This window comes from Lactuca saligna, chromosome 6 (assembly GCF_052625555.1).
Source record: "Lactuca saligna cultivar CGN05327 chromosome 6, ASM5262555v1, whole genome shotgun sequence".
Taxonomy (NCBI): Eukaryota; Viridiplantae; Streptophyta; class Magnoliopsida; order Asterales; family Asteraceae; genus Lactuca; species Lactuca saligna.
In genome coordinates, this window is record NC_136422.1 from 181,768,876 (window position 1) to 181,778,798 (window position 9,923).

At 38.9% G+C, this 9,923-nt stretch overlaps 1 pseudogene across 2 annotated transcripts; it reads left to right on the forward strand.

The window, feature by feature from the left end:
* The first annotated feature begins 8,026 nt into the window (after window positions 1-8,026).
* LOC145003294 (transcription factor bHLH148 pseudogene) lies at window positions 8,027-9,380 on the forward strand (annotated as a pseudogene). 2 transcript variants are annotated; one of them, XR_013661917.1, is made up of 2 exons: window positions 8,027-8,225; window positions 8,464-9,380. The product of XR_013661917.1 is annotated as a transcription factor bHLH148 pseudogene, transcript variant X1 (transcript). The 2 variants fall into 2 exon arrangements; XR_013661918.1 differs by having other exon boundaries at window positions 8,467-9,380.
* The last annotated feature ends 543 nt before the right edge of the window (window positions 9,381-9,923 follow it).

Here is a 9,923-nt window from a genome sequence, read left to right on the forward strand (position 1 = left end):
TAGGGTTAAAGTTGTAATCCTTAAGGAGTCTACAAGTATAAATAGACCCTAGGGGTGAGGGAATTCGACACACAACCTAAAGCAAGGAACCTCTGGCCGAATTCCTCCCCTCTCCTCTCTCCTAAATCATCTTGCTTGCTATTGGTGTTTGTAAGCCATTAGAGGAGTGACATTTGTGACTCTAGAAGCTCCAAGACAACAAGATCAACAAGGAACTCAAAGGTATGATTCTAGATCTGTTTCAATGTTGTTATTTAACCTAATTAGCTATTAGAAGTCTTGGATTCAAAGCATGTTTATTAGAAAGCCTAGATCCGAGCAATAGGGTTTTGCATGCGCACATAGGAAAGTTCTTATGGCTAAAACCCATCAGTGGTATCAGAGCCTAGCTTGGTTTTCTTTAAATTGTTGCTTGATTAACTGAAACAAACCTGCAAAATTCGATTTTTGGGTTTATGAGTCACTGACTCGGCGAGTTCCAAGGTGGACTCGGCGAGTAGGCCTGACTCGGCGAGTCCCCTTGTGTACTCGGCGAGTCCAGGCGTCAGGAATGGCCAGATTCGGGATTTTTTCATAATTATCTTATGGAAACTTACCTTAATCATATTAGATCAATCTAAATCCGATTTTTTGATAAATATGACTATTATCTTGATCTAATTAAAGATATTTATCATCTAATAAAATATTTAATTTCCTTATATGATAATGATTAATTATTTTGATAATTATCTTGAAAGAAATCTTAGATAAATCAAATAAAGATAATTAGGATATTAATTGTTAATTGGAATTATTTGTTATTTGATCCTCCATGTTTTAAATGTTTAAAACCTACCCTAAAGTTTTGAAATTTATATTTGTGATTAAAAGTTTTAATTTAGACAACTTAAATTTCGAACCCTAGATTTTAAAAGGTTTTAAAATACAACCCTATACTTATATGATATTACTAGAATAATATATATATATATATATATATATATATATATATATATATATATATATATATATATATATATATGTATAACTAAATGCTAGTCTTACCGTTAGTAGGCCTCATTCACGAAGCCGATCTATAAGGTGGGTATAAGGTTGCGGCCTATAAATGGCGCTTAATGGGTGTACACTCACACCCACCGCTTGCTTGATTGGTGGAGGGTCGTTAGCCGAACGGGTAGGATATGGCAACCTCATCCTCTCATTAAAAGTATAATAAGAAATACAAAGTAACTAAACATTTTAAAAAATTTCCCAATCTTAGTTACTTTAGGAAAAGTGAATTGATGCAATCCCATGAAATTACACTTTGCACCTTGCTAAGAAGTTAGTGGAGCGTGTGTGGTTTACCGGCACACTAATTGGTTCTAGAGAAGGTGGCAAAGGGTGATTCATTGTTTATCATAGTTCGATGGAGCGTGTGTGGTTTACCGGCACATCGAATAGGTGATCGTTACAATGAAGGCACCATGTGAATTTGCATGGTAATTCACACCCGCTTTGTGATCCTCGGCATCCCAGTCACAAACAAGAGGGGCATATCGAGATTTAAACATGCCATTGAATAGTTCAATGAATCTCATCCGAACCTAGGAATTCTCAAAAACACTTAAGACTAATAGTTTAAGTTTTGTAATGGAGAATTAGTGAATCGTCATTCACTTACCTTCAATTTATTTGCATATTGGATTACGGCATCCCTTTTCTAGTATGTAAATGTTATTGTTGGATCCTAGCCCTAATTTTTCTTATTGGGTGATAATTAGGGATTCTTGTTCTAATCTATCTTTGTCCTTTCTATAGATGTCAAACGCAAACAACGCTGCTGCTAGTTCTTTCACGTTGATGAGCCTTTGCCAAAAGGTCACCTTCGATGGAACGAACTTTAGCGAATGGATAAGATACATTCGCACCATTGCTCGCTATGAGGATAAAGAGTATGTCCTCGACGAGAAGCTCGAGAAAATCAACCCCGAAGTTGCTACTCCTGCCGAAATCACCGCCTTTGAAACTCATGAGCGAGATGCAACGAAAGTACATTGCATCATGATCGCCACCATGAACTCCGAATTCCAAAAGTCCTACGAGGACATGTATCCATACGAGATGCATCAAGACTTGTTGGAGAGGTATCACCAAAACGCGAGACAAGAGCGTTACGAGATTTTCACTAACATGATCTCCGCTAAGATGGGTCATGGAGAATCTCTTACCGTGTACCTGCAAAAGATGCAAAGGTATGTCGACCGCCTTCGCAAGTTAAATGTTGACTTCGGTGAAGACTTGGCGATCGACATGGTGCTTCACTCTTTGCCTTCGATGTACAACCAATTTAGGATGACCTACCACATGAACAAAGAGGAGGTCACCCTAAGCAAACTCCAAGGTCTCTTGAGGGTTGCTGAGAGCAATTTCAAGGACAAGTCTGTTGCACCAACTCCCAATCCACCCGCTGCTCCTGTCTTGGCTATTGGTCAAGGGAAGGGAAAGAAGAGGAAAGCTTCTTCGAATAACTATCGAAAGGTGAAAGCCCGAGATGGTTCCTCTTCTAGTGGGACCAAAGTTGATCCCTCTAAGCCCTATTCCAACCCAAAGGAGGCAGAGTGTCACCACTGCCATAAGATAGGACATTGGAAGAGAAGCTGCCCGGATTACCTACAAGCCATCAAGGAAGGAAAGATCAAGCCATCTTTCGCAGGTATATACACAATCAAATCTAACGATTCTAACCATGCTATTTCTTGGGTTCTTGATACCGGTTGCGGTTATCACATTTGTTCTAATGTGCAGGGACTAAAAAGAAGTAGGGATGTGGAGCAAGGAAGGATCAATCTAATCATGGGGAACAGAAGATCGTCGCCTGTGACCAAGATTGGAGTGTATTCTTTAGTGCTTAGGAATAGTTTAGTTTTAGATTTGAACAATTGTTGCTATTCGCCAGAAATGGCTAGAAACATCATTTCATTTCATGGTTTATATAGACAAGGATTTAGATTTTCTTTTAATAATGAGAATGGTTCTATTTTGGCTTATCTAAATGGTGTCTTTTACTTTGAAGTTATACCATGTAATGGAATATATGAAACTGTTATGATTGTTGATAACTTAGGAAATGATGTTTTGAATATTGATTCTTCCACTAGTATGGATAAATCATCCTTGTGGCATTGTCATCTTGGACATGTCAATAAGAAATGCATAGCCCAACTCCAAAAGGATAGAGTGTTGGAGTCATTCGACCTTAGGGAAGATGACACATGCGAGTCTTGTTTACTTGGAAAGATGACTAAGTCACCCTTCACGAGTACTTGTGAAAGGGGTGAGGGACTATTGGACCTAATACATACCGATGTATGTGGACCCTTTAGATCAACCACGAAGGATGGGAACCGCTTCTATGTGACTTTTACCGATGACTATAGTAGATATGGGTATATTTACTTAATCAAGCAAAAGTCAGAAACTTTTGAAAAGTTCAAAGAGTTCAAGAATGAAGTGGAGAATCAATTGGGCAGGAAAATCAAGATGCTTCGATCCGATCGAGGAGGAGAGTACCTAAGTCTTGAATTCCACGATTATCTCAAGGAGTGTGGAATAGTTTCGCAATTGACGCCTCCTAGGACACCGCAGTTGAATGGTGTGGCAGAAAGGCGTAATCAAACCTTATTGGATATGGTTCGCTCTATGATGAGTCGTGCTTCACTACCTATCTTCTTTTGGGGGTATGCCTTAGAGACTGCCGCCCATATCCTTAACCGAGTCCCAACTAAGAAGGTTGCCAAAACACCTCACGAGATGTGGACAGGGAAAGCTCCCTCGTTGGCACATATCACGGATTGGGGTTGCGAGGCTTTCGTAAGACGAGATACTCACGACAAGCTTGAACCTCGAAGTGAGCGATGTATTTTCATCGGCTACCCGCAAACTTACTTTAAATATCTCTTATATAGACCAAAAGACAATGTTGTTTTTGTTGCGAGGAGAGGAGTTTTCCGAGAGCAAGAACTCATAAGCCAAGGAGACAGTGGGAGGCAAATCGAACTTGAAGAGATTCAAGAGTCGATAGATGAAGGAACCTCTACCGCTGGCATTCAACCCGAGGAGGAAAATCCGGTTGAACCGATTGACGAATCCTTACCTTTTAGACGTTCCGATAGAGTTAGAGTTCATCCCCAGTTTTATGGTTTTCATATTACTACCGAAGGGGACACGTATATTAGTGATGGTACACTAGTAAATCTTGATGAACCTAATAGCTACAAGGAAGCCATGGCAGGCCCGGAGTCTGCGAAATGGAAAGAGGCGATGGATAGCGAGATCCAATCCATGTACGATAACCAAGTTTGGAATTTGGTTGATTATGTGCCCGAACGTAAGACCGTAGGGTGCAAGTGGATCTTCAAGAAGAAGACCGACGTGGATGGGAACGTACACACATATAAGGCGCGATTGGTCGCGAAGGGCTTTACTCAAACTCCCAGAGTTGACTATGATGAGACCTTCTCACCAGTTGCGAAGATTAAATCTATTAGAGTGATGCTAGCAATTGCCGCATTTCATGATTATGAGATTTGGCAAATGGATGTCAAGACCGCTTTCCTTAACGGAAAGTTGGCTGAGGATGTTTACATGGCTCAGCCAGAGGGGTTTGTGGATCCGAAGCATCCGAATAGAGTGTGTAAGCTTGAAAAGTCCATTTATGAACTTAAGCAAGCATCTCGCAGATGGAATCTTTGCTTCGATGAGAAAGTCAAAGAGTTTGGATTTGTACGAAGCGAAGACGAATCTTGTGTATATGTCAAAGCCAGTGGGAGTATAGTAAGCTTCCTCGTTCTATATGTCGATGACATATTACTCATAGGAAACGACATCCCGACTCTGAAGGAGGTTAAGTCCTGGCTCGGGAAGTGCTTCGCTATGAAGGACCTCGGAGAGGCTTCTTACATTTTGGGAATAAGGATAGTAAGAGAAAGAAGTAAGAGACTAATTGGACTTAGTCAGAATACTTACTTAGAGAAGGTACTAAAACGTTTTAGTATGGAAAACTCAAAGAAGGGAGAATTACCGATACAAGGAAATGCCAAGTTGAGTAAGACTCAAAGTCCGAGTACCGAAGCTGAGATAGCATAAATGAGCTGAGTACCATACGCTTCCGCAGATGGCTCAATCATGAACGCTATGACTTGTACTCGCCCTAATGTAGCCTTCGCTTTGAGCATGGTTAGCAGATATCAAGGGAACCCTGGCAAAGCACATTGGATTGCAGTGAAGAACATCCTTAAGTACCTTCGGAGGACGAAAGAATGGTTCTTAGTCCTTGGAGGGAGTGATGACTTGAAGGTGCGAGGGTATAGTGACGCCAACTTTCAGACCGACAGGGACAACTACCGTTCGCAATCGGGCTGGGTCTTTACCCTAAATGGAGGAGCAGTGACTTGGAAGAGTTCCAAGCAGGAAACCGTAGCTGATTCAACGTGCAAATCAGAGTACATCGCAGCGAGCGAAGCGTCGAAGGAGGAAATATGGCTAAAGAACTTCATTGGTGATCTTGGAGTTGTACCGGCCATAAAGGAGCCCATGGAGATTTTCTGTGATAACGAAGGTGCGGTTGCCTTGACCAAGGAACCGAGGGATCATGGTAGATCTCGACATATCGACAGAAAATATCACTTCATTAGACATCGTGTAAAAGAAGGACAACTCGTAGTAAAGAGGATATCATCAGAAGATAACCCAGCAGATCCGCTTACGAAGGGACTGAGTAGGGTTAAGCACTTGCAGCATGCTAGGAGTATAGTCTTAAAACCTAGATATATGGTTTATTATTTGTTAATTGATTGTGCATTGATAATGCGAAAACGCATCAGTAACTTGATGTTATAAAACGCATTGTTGTGTATTGTTGGGTAATGAATAAGTAAATGCATATAAGTCGAAGTTTATCTGTAAATTTTATCCTAAGAGGGTAGAAGAGATATCTTGGCCACTCGATGATTTGATTTGACTTATGTGCCGGGCCCGGTCAGAACTAAATTGATGTGTTTGATTAAGTTCTATGTCGAATAAATCGGAGATCGAGAAATTTAAATGCATGACTAACCATTCCATAGGATTGTCAGCATGATATCTAACAGAGGACTATACGATCCCTTATCTAAAGGACAAGATTGATTAGATCAGAGTTGATAGCGTCTTTGAGAGCTACGATTGCAAATCGAATTGTACTTGTATAGTTACTAGACTTATCCAAGTGGGAGACTGTTGGAATAGTGTCTAAGGCTGTAACTATATTCGGTTGTGCATGGTCCTTTTGGGTTGCCTTCACCATAGGAACTTGAAGGATGATTTGTTAAGAGAGAGTAAATATTATAAGGAATAATATATGGTTATCTGATTAATATAAGTCATAGATTAATTGGTATTAATTTGGTGACTTAAAGAGATTAATTAAATAAGAGGGTATAAACTGTCAATTGTTTGATAGTTGCACTTTAGACTACAAATCCTTATCCTAGATAGGATGGACGATTTCTAGGGCTTGGATAAGCCAAAATCGTCCATAGGGTTATCAAGGAAAGGATATGGATCAACTTAAAGTCTAAGTTATCCGATTAGGGTTAAAGCTGTAATCCTTAAGGAGTCTACAAGTATAAATAGACCCTAGGGGTGAGGGAATTCAACACACAACCTAAAGCAAGGAACCTCTGGCCGAATTCCTCCCCTCTCCTCTCTCCTAAATCATCTTGCTTGCTATTGGTGTTTGTAAGCCATTAGAGGAGTGACATTTGTGACTCTAGAAGCTCCAAGACAACAAGATCAACAAGGAACTCAAATGTATGATTCTAGATCTGTTTCAATGTTGTTATTTAACCTAATTAGCTATTAGAAGTCTTGGATTCAAAGCATGTTTATTAGAAAGCCTAGATCTGAGCAATAGGGTTTTGCATGCGCACATAGGAAAGTTCTTATGGCTAAAACCCATCAGTAATTACTTACGAGGTGAGTCTTCTCACTATACTTACCTGAGTTTTCTCACTATTCTTTACAAAATAAGCACAATAATGAAAAAAATCTAAATTTTTTTTACCATACAACTTGTTAGTTGTTTACTCTTATGCTTTAGGGAGTAGATACACTAAGAGTCATCGACAAAGTTCTTAGCGTGCATGAAAACCACCCCTAGTATGCACTAAGGGTGTACGCTAATATGAACTTGTTGGTTCATCGGTGTGTGTATCTGTGTGTGTGTGTGAGAGAGAGAGAGACAGAGAGAGAGAAAGAGAGTAGAAGGTTTGTGACTTTTTCTTGATTGACTGACTTTGACTTTTTTTGTTGAAAAACATGTTAGTACTGTTTGCCATTATGCTATGTTTATGTGACATGTTGGTAAGGAGGGGCTTTCTCATTTGAGAGGTTATGAGTTTAAATCTTGGTTGAAACATAAGTTGTGATAGTTATGAGTAGATTAGTTTGCCGTAAAAAAAATAAAAATAAATAAATAAATAAATAAATAAAAAAAAAATTTAGCCTTATGTTTTGATGTCAATGTAAATGAATTATGCATTTTTCATTGGTGTAATGGCTTCTTTATCCCCATGGATCATAAATAGGCATCTAATGTTAAGTATGTTTCCACTATGAAGAGCTTGCATATTTGACTCTTCACTACCATGTTGCTTCACTTTACTTCTAATATGAGTCGAGACAAAACAATAGTTTGTACCCCAAATCCAATAAATAGATCACCTTTACACATTTCAAGCGAAAACTCAAGCTTTTTGTCGACCATGTTTCGAACATGAGCCATGTTGGAACATGCCGATAGAAATTGGTGCAGACAGATGCCTTTCAATAGTCATGGAGACAAACTAAAGCAGACAAGAAGTTTAGGCCACCAAATGGGGGCAATGGGTCCAATTCACCACCACCATAATGTTAAAGAAACAAAATAAGGACTTTTATGTAAATATTTAAAAGTAAAAGGGAGAAAACGGAACATTACACTAGATTTAAAAAGACACGGAGGCGAACGGGCCAATGCGTGCTACCCTGTAAATCTGTAGTTTACTCCCCCACTTCATATCCCACCATCTCTCTCATTCTCTCCCGTTCAAACAGAAAAGAAAGCACTAAACAGAGTTCGTTCTCTTCAAAGTTCCTCGTAAATGGGAGTATATTCTTTCTAGCTGAAGAAGAATATTAATATCGACGTTTTCTTCTTAAAGGTAATCCTTCGTGTAGATATTTATTAGATAATGAATGTTCGTTTATTATTTTCTCTGTGTGATTGTTTGAAAAAGAACTCTGATTCGATTGGTAGATTTGGTTACAATGTTGAGATTTTGTAATCTCCCATTCGGATAAGAAAACGAATCTGTAATTTTCCCCGTACGAATCTGTATGTTCAATATTGATGTGAATGATTTGTCTGTTCCTGACATGTTCGGATTTATAATCTACTAGAAGTTTATTTGTCTTCACATCAACGGGAAGAACAATTGGAAACGGAATTTTGTAGATGGCGGCTTCAAATCCGATGACGAACAACACAGACGGACCACGTGATTCATCGAAGCGGAGAAAGAAGAAGAAAATGCTAAAGCAATTTAGCAGCAATAGAAATCAGGTGCCGGAAAACATGAATAATAACCACGACGAGATTACGTCATGGAAATCAGAAGATCGACAGGAAGCATATAGTTCCAAACTCTTCGAAGCTCTCCGCCATCTCCGGCTGAGCTCCGGTACGTCTTCACATTCTGTTCCGCTTCGTGGACGTGCGGTTCGTGAAGCCGCTGACCGTGTCCTTGCAATGGCGGCGAAAGGGCGGAGTCGATGGAGTCGCGCGATTCTCTCAAACAAACTGAAGCATAAATTCATGAAGAGTAATCTGAGGCAAAGAGGTGCCATTGCGACGGCGACCGGTAATAGTCAGTTTAAGAAGCCGAGATTGGGTATTTTGAGGTTGAAGTCCATGAATTCTCCGGCGGTGAAACGGAAAAAACGTGATCTCGGGAGGTTAGTTCCCGGCTGCCGGAAACAGCCTTTCCCTGTTGTATTAGAAGAAGTGGCCGATTATATTGCAGCTCTTGAGATGCAAGTTAAAGCCATGGCTGCACTCGCTAGCATTTTCTCAGCCGGCTCTAGTTCTGGCCCTGGCTTTGCCACTGGAGCCGTGAATCGAAATCAGCTCAGTCTTAGCCGGCCACCACCAAGCTCGTGATATTTTTCCTCTATCCCTTTTTTTCTATTTACTACTTTTTAGAGTAAATTACACTATTGGTCCCTCATTATAGCTGATGTTTATAATTTTAGCCTTTTTTTATTGTAACGTTGGTCCCTATTTATTGTAATGTTTTTGGTCTTAGCTGATTTCTGCATATTATGTCCAAAAAAGTGTAGACATTTTCTTGGATTAGGGACCATAAAATATTTATATAAAAAAAACTTCAAAATAATGACTAGAATTGTAAAAAAATTACAAAAATTATAAAAATCAGCTATATTCATGACCAAAAATATAATTTTATTTTATTCTTATTTGTGTAATGTTTGTTCCTGCTTTTATATCAAATTTCTCTACCTTATCCAACGAAGCTATCTATTTATGATTGAATCTAAAACGATGAAATTTAAAATTGTGTTTTAATTGTAATTAGAAAGGTCAATATAAGTTTTATTTGTAATGATAGTAAGAACATATATAAATTTAGGGTACACAATTTTGAAACAAAAATGGTACTATTCTGTTGACATCTTTAGAAAAAAAATTGCTATATTCATGAAAGTTAAGAAACAGTGTCTGGAAAAAGAAATTGAATAAAATCTCTGCATTATATCAGAATTGCGTGGTAAATAGTAGATTAAAGGACAGTTTTCATCAATTATTTTAGAATAGGGGAAAACTTTATAAATATAAAAAT